Below are 12,500 nucleotides of genomic sequence, written 5' to 3' on the forward strand. Positions count from 1 at the left end.
ATTAGTGTTCAGGTTATGGAAGATCTCATCTCCTGGAGACATATATCACTACTCATTCATTTATTTGTAAAAATTATAATGTCTAAGGATATGTGAAAACGAAAGGAATTTATGCTAAGAATAATAAAACCCCCTGATGTTCCATCTTACTTGGAATGTAGTTTTCTAGTGGAATCCTATCAAAACTAATCCGAACATAAGACGAAAAGAAACATGATCATTGGAATCCTATTACAATAGATTAATAAAGAATTCTCCCTTCGTTTAATAGCATTATCCGTTGGTGACCATCTTCTAGAAACCTATATAGGAGAGTTATTGATATGAAGCTTTCCAAGATTTCCCATTAAAGGATTTAGTAGTACTTCTCCTTCTGATTCTGTTAATGAACTTTCGGAGTGTTGATGATGTAATGCATGAATTTCTTTCTTGATATAAACAGGGAGTTCCTAATTTCATTTGAGAGGATGTTTACTCCATTAGGAGTCAAGGATGATATAGTCTTTATTATAAGTTTACAAGTTTTTATTTGCATGGGCAGAAAGGCAATTGGCTTGTTTCGTTTTATACATATTTTAGTCATAGTTAATTAATATATTTTCCGTTTCACCCTGCACATTTTGTCATTATAATATATCCACGTTAAAAAATGTTTGTAATTTTAAAGATTTTCTACTATTGCACAGATAAATAGAAGGGCACAGACGAACGCACAAGAACCTTCACCCTTCAAGAAGCAGGACTATTTCTTACCTTTAGATAAAATCCTCTGTTCTTTACGTATATCTCTTGATTTTATCGGGTCTGGTCAGGTTATGGGTAGAAAATTCTCCGTGTTACGTCTACAGTACAGTTTAATTTAATATTTTGTTTAATGAGAAATATCAAATGATCAATTTGTTTTTCTATTAAGAAACGAGTCTATGGAGACTAAGAACACAAACATTTTCAATTGAAATATATCTATTAACCAAAGCCTAAAGACAGAAAGTCATCGGAAATAAATATCATAAGCTAAACGATAAGGCACAATTTATTTCATTTCACTTCAATATGAAATAACTAGAAATAACAGATAGCCTATACAGTAAATTGATTTAACTCTCTCCAGTTGGCTATAACTGCAGGAAATGGAAACTTACTTTTACTTTTCTCTCACTTGAAATACCTACAGAGAAATGAAGAAGTCGATAGATTTATTATTTCTTAAGAAGTCACATTGATAAACTTTGTCTTACATAAGAAATACTTGCCGAATTATTCTAATAATGGCCAATTTCCCTTTGGTAAAGTGGATAAGACCAACACAAAAGGGAAAATGCATTTTGGACTAATCTTCCCAATTAAATATTGAAATAATTTTCGTGCAACTGAAAGTAATCATGGTTTTAATTTCACTCTTATGGAATAAGAAAAAAACCTTAAATATTTTCAATTGTTTATGTTTGTGTGTGAGACATGAAAATAAAAGATCAAATAAAGAGAATTCCAAGATCTCAAAAGATGCCATCAATTATCTATACCTTTGACCTGAAGAAAAATCTATAACTCACAAGCAAGCTTCGAAAGCAATATACATAAACAATGGGTCAGCAGAAAAAAAAAAAAAAAAAAACATCCTTATTTTATCAGCATTCCTGGAATTTCATGGCTAATAGAAGGCTTTTGTAATTACTATTAAAGTGAAGAGAACACAATAATATTTGTAATTAATATTACTCGTTGTGTATATATATATATATATATATATATATATATATATATATATATATATATATATATATATATATATATATATAAAGATATTTATATATATATATATATACATATATAAAGATATATATATATATATATATATATATATATATATATATATATATATATATATATATATATAAAGATATATATGTATATAAAGATATAAAGATATATATATATATATATATATATATATATATATATATATATATATATATATATATGTATATATATATATATATACATATATATATATATATATATATATATATATATATATATATATATATATATATCTGTATGTTTATGTGTCTGTGTGCTCATTTGCCCTCTGACGAAAATTGTAACGGATTAATGTGGTTTTAGAACTTTTTTTAAAGGAACATGTCGATGTCAACGCATAATAACAACAACAACAACAACAACAACAATAATATTAATAGGAGTACTTATTGTTAGAATAAATATTTTGAAAAACAAACTTCTGAGAGGTAAAATCTATAAAATCTACAACATATGGCTTTTGAAAAAATTAAAATTTAACTTGCAAAACATTAGATACTAATGATAAGAATCTTTTTCCCTCAGCGATATGGGATATTTTTTTTTTTTTTTGGGGGGGGGGGTTTCACATGAATAATGAATGCTTCCCGTTTTGTATTCAATTTCAATATTTTCAAATTATTAGAACACAAAAATTTCCATGTCAACGAAATAGTGAAAATCCCTCAGGATTAAATAATTGGCTGACGTGAAAGAGATGAGAGAAGGGGAGGAGGAGGTGGAGGAAGGTGTTACAACTTAGAAAGAGAAACTTCCTCCAAGGGTAATTCGGGTGAAATATCGGGAGTTTTCTCTCTTGAACGACGTTCACTGTCACTAACTGAATCACTTAATTTACCTTTTATGGGTACTTGATTATCTTGTTTTTGATTACACCCCTACATTTAATTTTGACAAGGAACATATCTCGAGATGACTACTTTCGCCTTTCCTATAAAATGGAATGAAAATCACATGAACACGGCGTGAATACCACGTGTGTGGTATGTGGCTATGCGCTAGTCTTAGTACTAGTCCCATAGACTCCTTTAAGGAAGGACTGGAACGTCCCCTGCTCGGGGTTTTTAACTTGAGTCTGAAAGATTAAATTGAGTCTGGACTAAAATGACTTCTAGAAGGGCTAGAAACACGTTCTCTGGATCAAAATGGGGGTTTTTGAGGATGGCGAGTTCAATAGTAACATTTTCAACACCACCTGGGGTCATCTTCAAGGTCTAAAGGTCATTTATCAAGGTCAAATTTGTGAATTTTGGTAATTTTTGCTCGTTTTTTGTGTGTAACTCATAAATGGTGAGAGATAGCTGATTATAATATGAGGCAAGTCTGCAGAGCTTTCCGAATTTAATATATATTGTCATATATCGTCCTTCAAGAAAGGACTGGAACGTCCCCTGATCGGGGTTTTTAACTTGAGTCTGAAGGATTAACTTGAGTCCTGGACTAAAATGACTTCTAAGAAGGGCTAGAAACACGTTCTCTGAGTCAAAATGGGGGTTTTTGAGGACGGTGAGTTCAATAATGACATTTTCAACACTACCTGGGGTCATCTTCATCATCTTCAAGGTCAAAAGGACATATTTCAAGGTCAAAATAGTGAATTTTGGTCATTTTTACTCGTTTTTGTGTGTAACTCATAGATGGTGAGGGATGGCTGATTATAATAAGAGGCAAGTCTGTAGTTCTGTCCAAATTTAATATATATTATCAAATATTGTATTACTCAAACATTCCAAACAAGCCCTAAAACAATAAAACACTAAAATAAGAAATAAAGAACGGTATTTCTCATCACAACAAAACTTAAAGACATTAACATTTGATTAGATGAACATCGCTAGATGAAGAGCTTTTCTTGCCTCCTGAGGCATCTCACAGCCTTTTCTTTGTCACTTACATTGAGAACCTGAGCTTTCAATAGAATGTTGGCTAAAGTCGTACATGCTGCATTATTAGTAGCTAAAGGTGCATCTGCAAAAGATAACAATTCAGCAAAATGAAAGCGGCAATGCATTTTAGTCATGGCATGCAAATTATAGGCATTATGTACAAAAAAAAAAAAAAACAGTTGAAATAGTTGGCACACTCAGTCCACCTCTATTCAAATGATCTAAGAACTCAGATGACACCTCGTTACCATCTTCATCATCCATGATATCCTCCATACTAGTGCTATTACAATATTTATGAACAAGGTATCCAGCCAAATATACAACTTTATGCTTAAGGTTATCAGAAGACCTCAAGAGCTCCCGAGTGTCTTGAGGAGTGATCTCGTCAATGAGTTCACTTCGCTCATCTGGATTTATGGAAGAAGTACAATTCTTGTCGCAATCAAGCACACGAGAACTAGATTCTGGCATAATGTCATGCTTTAGAAGTGTCTGCAAATTTGTAACTTTTGCTGCAGCCATAATGTCAACTACATCAATGTAGAAGTTTCCACCACTTCTTTGCCTGGCTTGACCGAAAAACTTTTCCAAGGCTTCATCCGCGAATATAGCAGGAAGAACGTAGTCGAAGTCTTTCTCTGCCAGAAGCAATTTGGCAGCAGCCACATTATTACGTATATACACAATGAATGCTTCAGCAGTTTGCTTAGTTAACTTCAGCTTACGACCACTACCTCCTTGCCATGTGCATGTCGATATAATTTGGCAGGCGTCCTCCAACTTAGTGAAAGATGTACAGTCTGCTGTCCAAGGCTGTCTGGATTCGTCACGTAGATGTCTAGCTGAGAAACGGTCTTTCACATTCATCATCTTGAACCACTCACTCATTGTCTGGGTGAGAATGATGGTGCCTTCGCTGATGCCCAATGAATCCTTGAAGGTCTTTAAGGCAGCGACAGTCTTGTCATTGAACACCTGACATACTAAGGGTATGCTCTGGCGTTGAAGGGGTTTGGGGAAAACAGCGCCCGTTGAAGGGGTTTGGGGAAAACAGCAGTGTGCGTCAGCTTGGTTAAACGAATAGGAGTAGCTCAGTCGATCTCATAAAGCTTCCGAATATCACTCCAGTAAGCTTCGTACTCATTGCCATGTACAAGAAATGAGAGTGTCTGGCCATCAACAGTAATCCAGTTGTTACGAACATTTTTGAAGATGTGCACGTAGTCGTACACTAAGAACATAGATTGCTCTAGAATGGATAGCACTTGACAACTTCCAGGTCCTCCAAGTTTCGAATAAACACTGCGATTAGTATTGTAATTGTCACATATCAAAGAAATCACAGTACCGCCAGCACCAACTACAGCCGAGGCAGTTTCAGTAAGAAGTTCACTCAGCTTATCGGCAGCTAGCTTTTTGCAGGGTAAAACGCGTAGAATATAGCGTGGACCACCAAAATGGCAGGCAATTTCAACAACCATAGCATGTGAAGCAAGCATTTCATGGTCACTACCCGCTGCAACGTTTTGAGCATATCCTAGAACATGTCCTCCAGAAAATCGCAATGTCTCGATCAGCTTTACTTCATCAAACAATAGATTTACCAAACGCTGTTGCGGCTTAAGCTGGTCGAATAACGTTTTGAGGTTGGAGTCCTGCAGACAACTAGAAAGCACCTCTTTTATCTTTTTTGTTGATGGTAGAATGATTAAGCCAGATCGACGAATCAATTTGTATGCACTGGGTGATATGTTGTGAAGCTGCATTGCGAATATCAGAGTGTCGGTATGAAATCGACAACCATCAGGAAGTTTGAACACAAGCCGCAGCTGTGACAGAATGAAGGTTAAATGAGGAAGCTCGTGTGCCTCAGTCATTTTGCAGAGCTGGCTTATTATGTACTGAAGACTTTCCTGGCTTGTGTACTCATAGGTGTTTACCTGTTCAGTTATGGATCTAATCTGGGACCATTTTGAGAGCAAGCTGTTCTTTTGCAAAGGAAAAAGTCGTTTAGGCACCTCAATGCCATCTTTCTCAACTCTATTCAAGAATAGGAATCCAAAAGGTGAGTTGACTTGTTGTAGATGAAAGAACTGCTAGACAGTTTGTCCAGTAGCGTCAGTTATTGATAGGTAGAGATCTTTCTGGTCTTTTATGACGTTAAAACCAGGAAAATAGGAGCTAATTTTGGCGCGAAATTGGTCGAAATCTTGGATTTTGTCTGCAGCCTCAGCAGCTGCATGCACCTTTTTAGCTCTTGATTGTGATGTAGATGATGATGTTGGGCGTGGGGCTGAGGTAACCTGCTTCAAAGCTGATTTTGGTATTCCAAGAAATATTGATGGAGGTTGTGTGGGTCGCTTGCCACCCTTAACTGACACCCATTCACAATTGAAATGTGTCTCACAAATATATATCTCCTTCAAGCGTCTCAAGCTTTCTTTCTCATTCGGCATTGCCAATATCCATCTCTCCCTCTCCTCAGGATCTTTTGGGAAGGATATGACTTTTACATAAGGTGTCCCATCATAGTTCCCTTTACAACCAAAGCAGCTACAGTGACGTGGCATATTGTGAGATCACCAGCTGGACCGTTTCTATAACAAAAACAGAAACAAAACACATTAGTCAGTGAGATTTGAACAGAAAATGGGATTTGCATAGAAAACGAGATAAAAACAGGAAATGTTGTGGGAGCAAAATGATCTTAAAATTTGAAAATACATTACATATGTCAATTTTAAAAAAAATCAGGCATGAAGTCTCTCAGACTCAAGTTAAAAACCCCGAGGTCCTGACGTTCCAGTCTAGTCAAATAAGTATTAACTCAGTCCGAATTACTCAAAAGCTCAGGTATTACTGTGTACACATATCTAATAAATATATATATATATATATATATATATATATATATATATATACATACATACATACATACATACATACATACATATATATATATATATATATATATATATATATATATATATATATATATATATATATATATATATATATATATATATATATTTATATATATATATGTATGTATATATATATATATATATATATATATAAAGTTTATATATATATACATATACATATATATACATATATATACATATACATAAATTATATATATATATATATATATATATATATATATATATATATATATATATATATATGTGTGTGTGTGTGTGTGTGTGTCCCTCTCTATCTATCTATCTATATATACTGTACACACACATATGTGTGTATATATATATATATATATATATATATATATATATATATATATATATATATATATATATATATATATATATATATATATATATATATATATATATATGTATGTATATATATACACATATATATAATGTGTATATATATATGTATGTATATATATACATATATATATATATATATATATATATATATATATATATATATATATATATATATATATATATATACATATATATATATATATATATATATATATATATATATATATATATATATATATATATATACATATATATATATATATATATATATATATATATATATATATATATATATATATATATACACGCACACACAATATAATGAGCGGAGGTCCATATACATTCGAATTAGTAAATAAATCCAGAATGAATTATCTTAACAAATTAATACTGATAGATAAGAAAGTAAATTATTGTGGAAACTCGTTATTCCATTAGAGAAAGCAAATAAACATGCGGTAACGTCTTTGACTGGTCGCTGCAACCTCACTATCCTTGTGAATTAAGGATGGGAGGAGCCTCTATGTCCACCTGCTGAGTAATCAGTAGTCATTGCCTGGCCGTCCTAGGTCCTATCTTGGGTGGAGAGGGGGCTTGGGCGCTGAACATATGTATACAGTATATGGTCATTCTCTATAGGCACTTTTCTGCTCGATAGGGCAATGTCACTGTTGTTTGTCTCACCCATTCATGAGCGGCCTTTAAACCTTCAAAGTATTCTGTTATACAGGTTTACTTAATAGAAATGTTATTTAATGAATTTTATACTTGAAAGAGAGAGAGAGAGAGAGAGAGATAGAGAGAGAGAGAGAGAGAGAGAGAGAGAGAGAGAGAGAGGAGCATAAAATTAATTAGAGTTTCCCTTCTTGGTTACAGGAACTTTTGATATATAATTAATTTGTAAGTCTGACATCCAAATACATAGCTTGACTCGGCATATGAAATCCTATTAATGTGTAAGCTGTTGATTTTCATTTGGGGTAGCCATCTTTTTTCCATTCTCGAATCGCTTTGAGGTTTCGAAGCCTTTTTCAGCCTTTGATAATCCGGCAGAGACGTGAAAAAAGGCTGGGATGACATTTACTGCTGATGCAGAATTCATATTATAATATATCATATTGTATTATATCATATTTATATCATATTTCATATCATAGATTCATCAGTAAAAATATTTTGAATTATATTTATTACTTTCCCAATACATATTAATTATAAGATAATTATGAATTATTTTTATTAATTTCCCAATATATAATAATTATAAGATACTTTAATTTATTATACACTGTAAAAAAAAACCGTAATTTTAATCGGAAATTCTCCTTAAAAATATACAATTCTCAACCGTATTTCAGTAAAATACAGGCGACCGTAATTTTACCTTAAGCCCCCCTGACACTTGCACGCATTCGTGGCACGCACTGGCACGCATTGATGCGCGAACTCGCGTGAACGAGCCGTGAAAATGTCGTGAACAGTGCGGAAACTCGCGTGCCAGAGCGTACCAATGCGTGCCATGCGGGCCCAAAACTTTGAAATGTTTAAAGTTTGTGGCACGCATTGGCACGCACTAAATGGCCGTGAACGATGCGCCAACTGGAGTGAACTGGAGTGAACAGTGAGGGAACTGGCGTGAACTGGAGTGAACTGGAGTGAACGATGCGGGAAGTGGCGTGTACTTTATAATGAAGAGAAACAAAAAGGAAACGAAAATATTAATGAAAAGGAAAGAAAAATAAACCTAGTAAATTTTTATATTTGCTGTTTTAATGTGAAAAAAAAATGATATCTTATTTCAAACTATTTCTATAACTTTATAATGAAGAGAAACAAAAAGGAAACGAAAAAATTAATGAAAAGGAAAGAAAAATAAACCTAATAAATTTTTATATTTGCTGTTTTAATGTGAAACAAAATTATATCTTAAAAATTCAAACTATTTCTATAACTTTATAATGAAGAGAAACAAAAAGGAAACGAAAAAATTAATGAAAAGGAAAGAAAAATAAGCCTAATAAATTTTCATATTTGCTGTTTTAATGTGAAAAAAAATTATATCTTATTTCAAACTATTTTTATAACTTTATAATGAAGAGAAACAAAAAGGAAACGAAAAAATTAATGAAAAGGAAAGAAAAATAAACCTAATAAATTTTTATATTTGCTGTTTTAATGTGAAAAAAAATTATATCTTATTTCAAACTATTTTTATAACTTTATAATGAAGAGAAACAAAAGGGAAATGAAAAAATTAATGAAAAGGAAAGAAAAATAAACCTAATAAATTTTTATATTTGCTGTTTGAATGTAAAAATAAAATGATGTCTTATTTCAAACTATTTCTATAACTTTATAATGAAGAGAAACAAAAAGGAAACGAAAAAATTAATGAAAAGGAAAGAAAAATAAACCTAATAATTGTTTATATTTGCTGTTTGAATGTAAATATAAAATGATGTCTTATTTCATGCACACACTTATTTTCCTCTATTACCAATCAAGACCCAAAACTTTTGTTTTGAATAAAAATGAACTGAAAAATAAACCCAAGAAATTTTTAAGTTTGCTGTTTGAATGTAAAAATAAAATGATGTTTTATTTCATCAACATACTTATTCTTCTTTATTACCTTAAAATGAAGGGCAAAACAAATTTTTTCTGTTTGCTGTTTTAATGTAAAAATAAAATGATTTCTTATTTCAACACACTTTTTTCTCTATTACCTTAAAATCAACAGCCTAAAAACTTTTCATGTTTGCTGCTTTTAATGTTAAAATAAAATGCTTTCTTAATACTTGTACATATTTCATGTCTGCTATTTATATGTAAATCAAATGCTTTCTTATTGAAACAAAAATAAAGGGCAACAAAAAATACAAACGAAAAAGATACGTTTCTTCTCCTCAATGCAATGGTGTCTCTGACAGAAAGCATTGTTGTCTCTTCCGAACCCAATCCAAGAATGTCCTCGGGTTGGAGAAGCCCCGTTTTTATATGGAGTGGCCAATTCGTGAACTGGCGTGAACTGGCGTGACCAATGCGGAAACGATGCGGAATGATGAGTGAACTCGCGTGAACGTGTCGTGAACGATGCGCGAACTACGCGTGCCAATTCGTGCCATCGCGTGAACGTCGCGTGAACGATGCGCGAACTGGAGTGAACTGGTCGTGAACAGTGCGCGAAAAACACCAGTGCGTGCCAAAAAGTGGCACGCACTGGCGCGCATCAATGCGTGCCAGTGCGTGGCAAAAATGCGCGCAAGTGTCAGGGGGGCTTTACTTTGTTACCATCTTTTACTGGTTGGTGACCGTAATATCACTCCTTTACGTCAATACATCCGTTTTTAAAACGTTAAAAATCCTGGAATAAATGTTGCCACATATTTACCGTTTTTTTAATACAAAATTTTTAAGTGTAATAAAAATAAAATAATCTTCATACCCTTTCTTTAATACTTCGTAAATGAAAAAAAAATAATCCTTAGGAAATAAATTTATTTATAGTATGAAGATTATTTTCTTTCATGAAGCAAAATATATAAATACTCTTTTTTATGAACACAGGATATTCTACTGATATCATATCTGGTACATGATACTTCGTCACTAATGGTTCTAAACTTAAAGACATTTCGAGGATGTTACGTAAAAGTATCCAAACTTATAACATTTAATATTTCTGAGAACTTAACCGATAATGAATATTTCCAGTTTTGAATACCGTGTTAAATGTTAATATGTTATAAAATAAATGTTTATGATAATTCAATGACATAAATATTACTCGGCACCGTTATTACTTTGTGTGTTAAAAAATGAAGAATATTTTGTTTCAAATACTTTGTGTTTCAGAAGATTAAGAGTTTTTCTTTAATCTTTCAAGGCGTCTAAAGTAGAATTTATATGAGAACAAGTATTTACTAGCGATAACGGGAAGACAAATTATTTATAAAACGGAAACATTAAAGAAAACCTTTTAAAATAAGTTTAATATCCATCTCTGTCGATATATTTCTAACTCGGAAAAGTCATTACAAATATATCAGAAGTCACATCGAAGGGAATACTGTACTTAATATGACTAAACAGATTAAACCGGTAAAATGTCTCTCTCTCTCTCTCTCTCTCTCTCTCTCTCTCTCTCTCTCTCTCTCTCTCTCTCTCTCTCTCTCTCTCTCTCTCTCTCTCTTATAAATAACACCGAATAGATATGGTTATATCTATAATCCAAAAGCTCGGTCAGAAATTCGTCCATTACAGGCTTTCTTTTTACATGTGGCATCGGAAATGTAATTTCAATATTTCTGATGAAAACCCAGTAAATAAAAATTGTCTGTATTAAGCATTAAAGATAAATTTGCAATCATCACTACTACTAACGCAATCAATTTAAAAGCATCAGTTATAGTTCGTCAAGTAGGAAGTCCACGTACTCTGCTATATCGTGTAAGTTGATTCATGTTTATATATATATATATATATATATATATATATATATATATATATATATATATATATATATATATATATATATATATATATATATATATATATATATATATATATATCTACACATTAATATACTCAATTTCCGTGTATGTATAATAAATGAAATAAACCTACAATCTATGAAAAAAGGAAATTTATTTTGAACTTTCGAAGGGATCATCTTCCTTCCTCTTAAAAAAACAAATAGTTACAAATTTATAAAAAGGTTTACAAAAATGTTCGAAATGTTAGAAATAGTGCTGTTTTTTTAATAAATGACCCGGGAAAATCATCCAGTAGGTTTTAAGAATATAGACAAATTGATATCAAAGCATGATACACATAGGCGAAAACTAGTTGAAGCCATTTTCATTCAAAATTCTAAGAATTTTAACATCTATTAGATAATTTTAGATTAGATCAGTTTTTACAGTATATAATATTGTCAAAAACAATGTAAATATTATTAAGGAAATGTTAAACGATGCATACAAACCACCATGAACATTGTTAATATTCGCTGAGACTGTAACGGGATTCGATTTCCTACGAACCTTTTCTTTTATCTTTTTCTTTTTTTTTAAGCTATTTATATTCTGAAGAGGAAAGGAGATAGTCTCTTCAAAAGCTCAAAATAAATTTCCTTTTTCATAGAGTGTGTGTTTATTTCATTTATATATATATACATATATATATATATATATATATATATATATATATATATATATATATATATATATATATATATATATATATATATATATATATATATATATATATATATATATATATATATATATATACCCACACGTGGTCGACCATATCAATCTTATTCATCTGCCTCTAGTTTCTGAATATTTAATCAGAACTGCCAAAGCTTTGAGCATTATGAGGTAAGCGTCATCTTAATTTAGGTTTAATTTATAATTTTCAGATCAAGTCCGAGTTTTCATATGCTGTTTCTATTACATAGGTATCTCTTTTTAGTTTTCCTAACTTTAGACAA

The sequence above is a fragment of the Palaemon carinicauda genome, chromosome 15 (assembly GCF_036898095.1).
Source record: "Palaemon carinicauda isolate YSFRI2023 chromosome 15, ASM3689809v2, whole genome shotgun sequence".
NCBI classification, from domain to species: domain Eukaryota; kingdom Metazoa; phylum Arthropoda; class Malacostraca; order Decapoda; family Palaemonidae; genus Palaemon; species Palaemon carinicauda.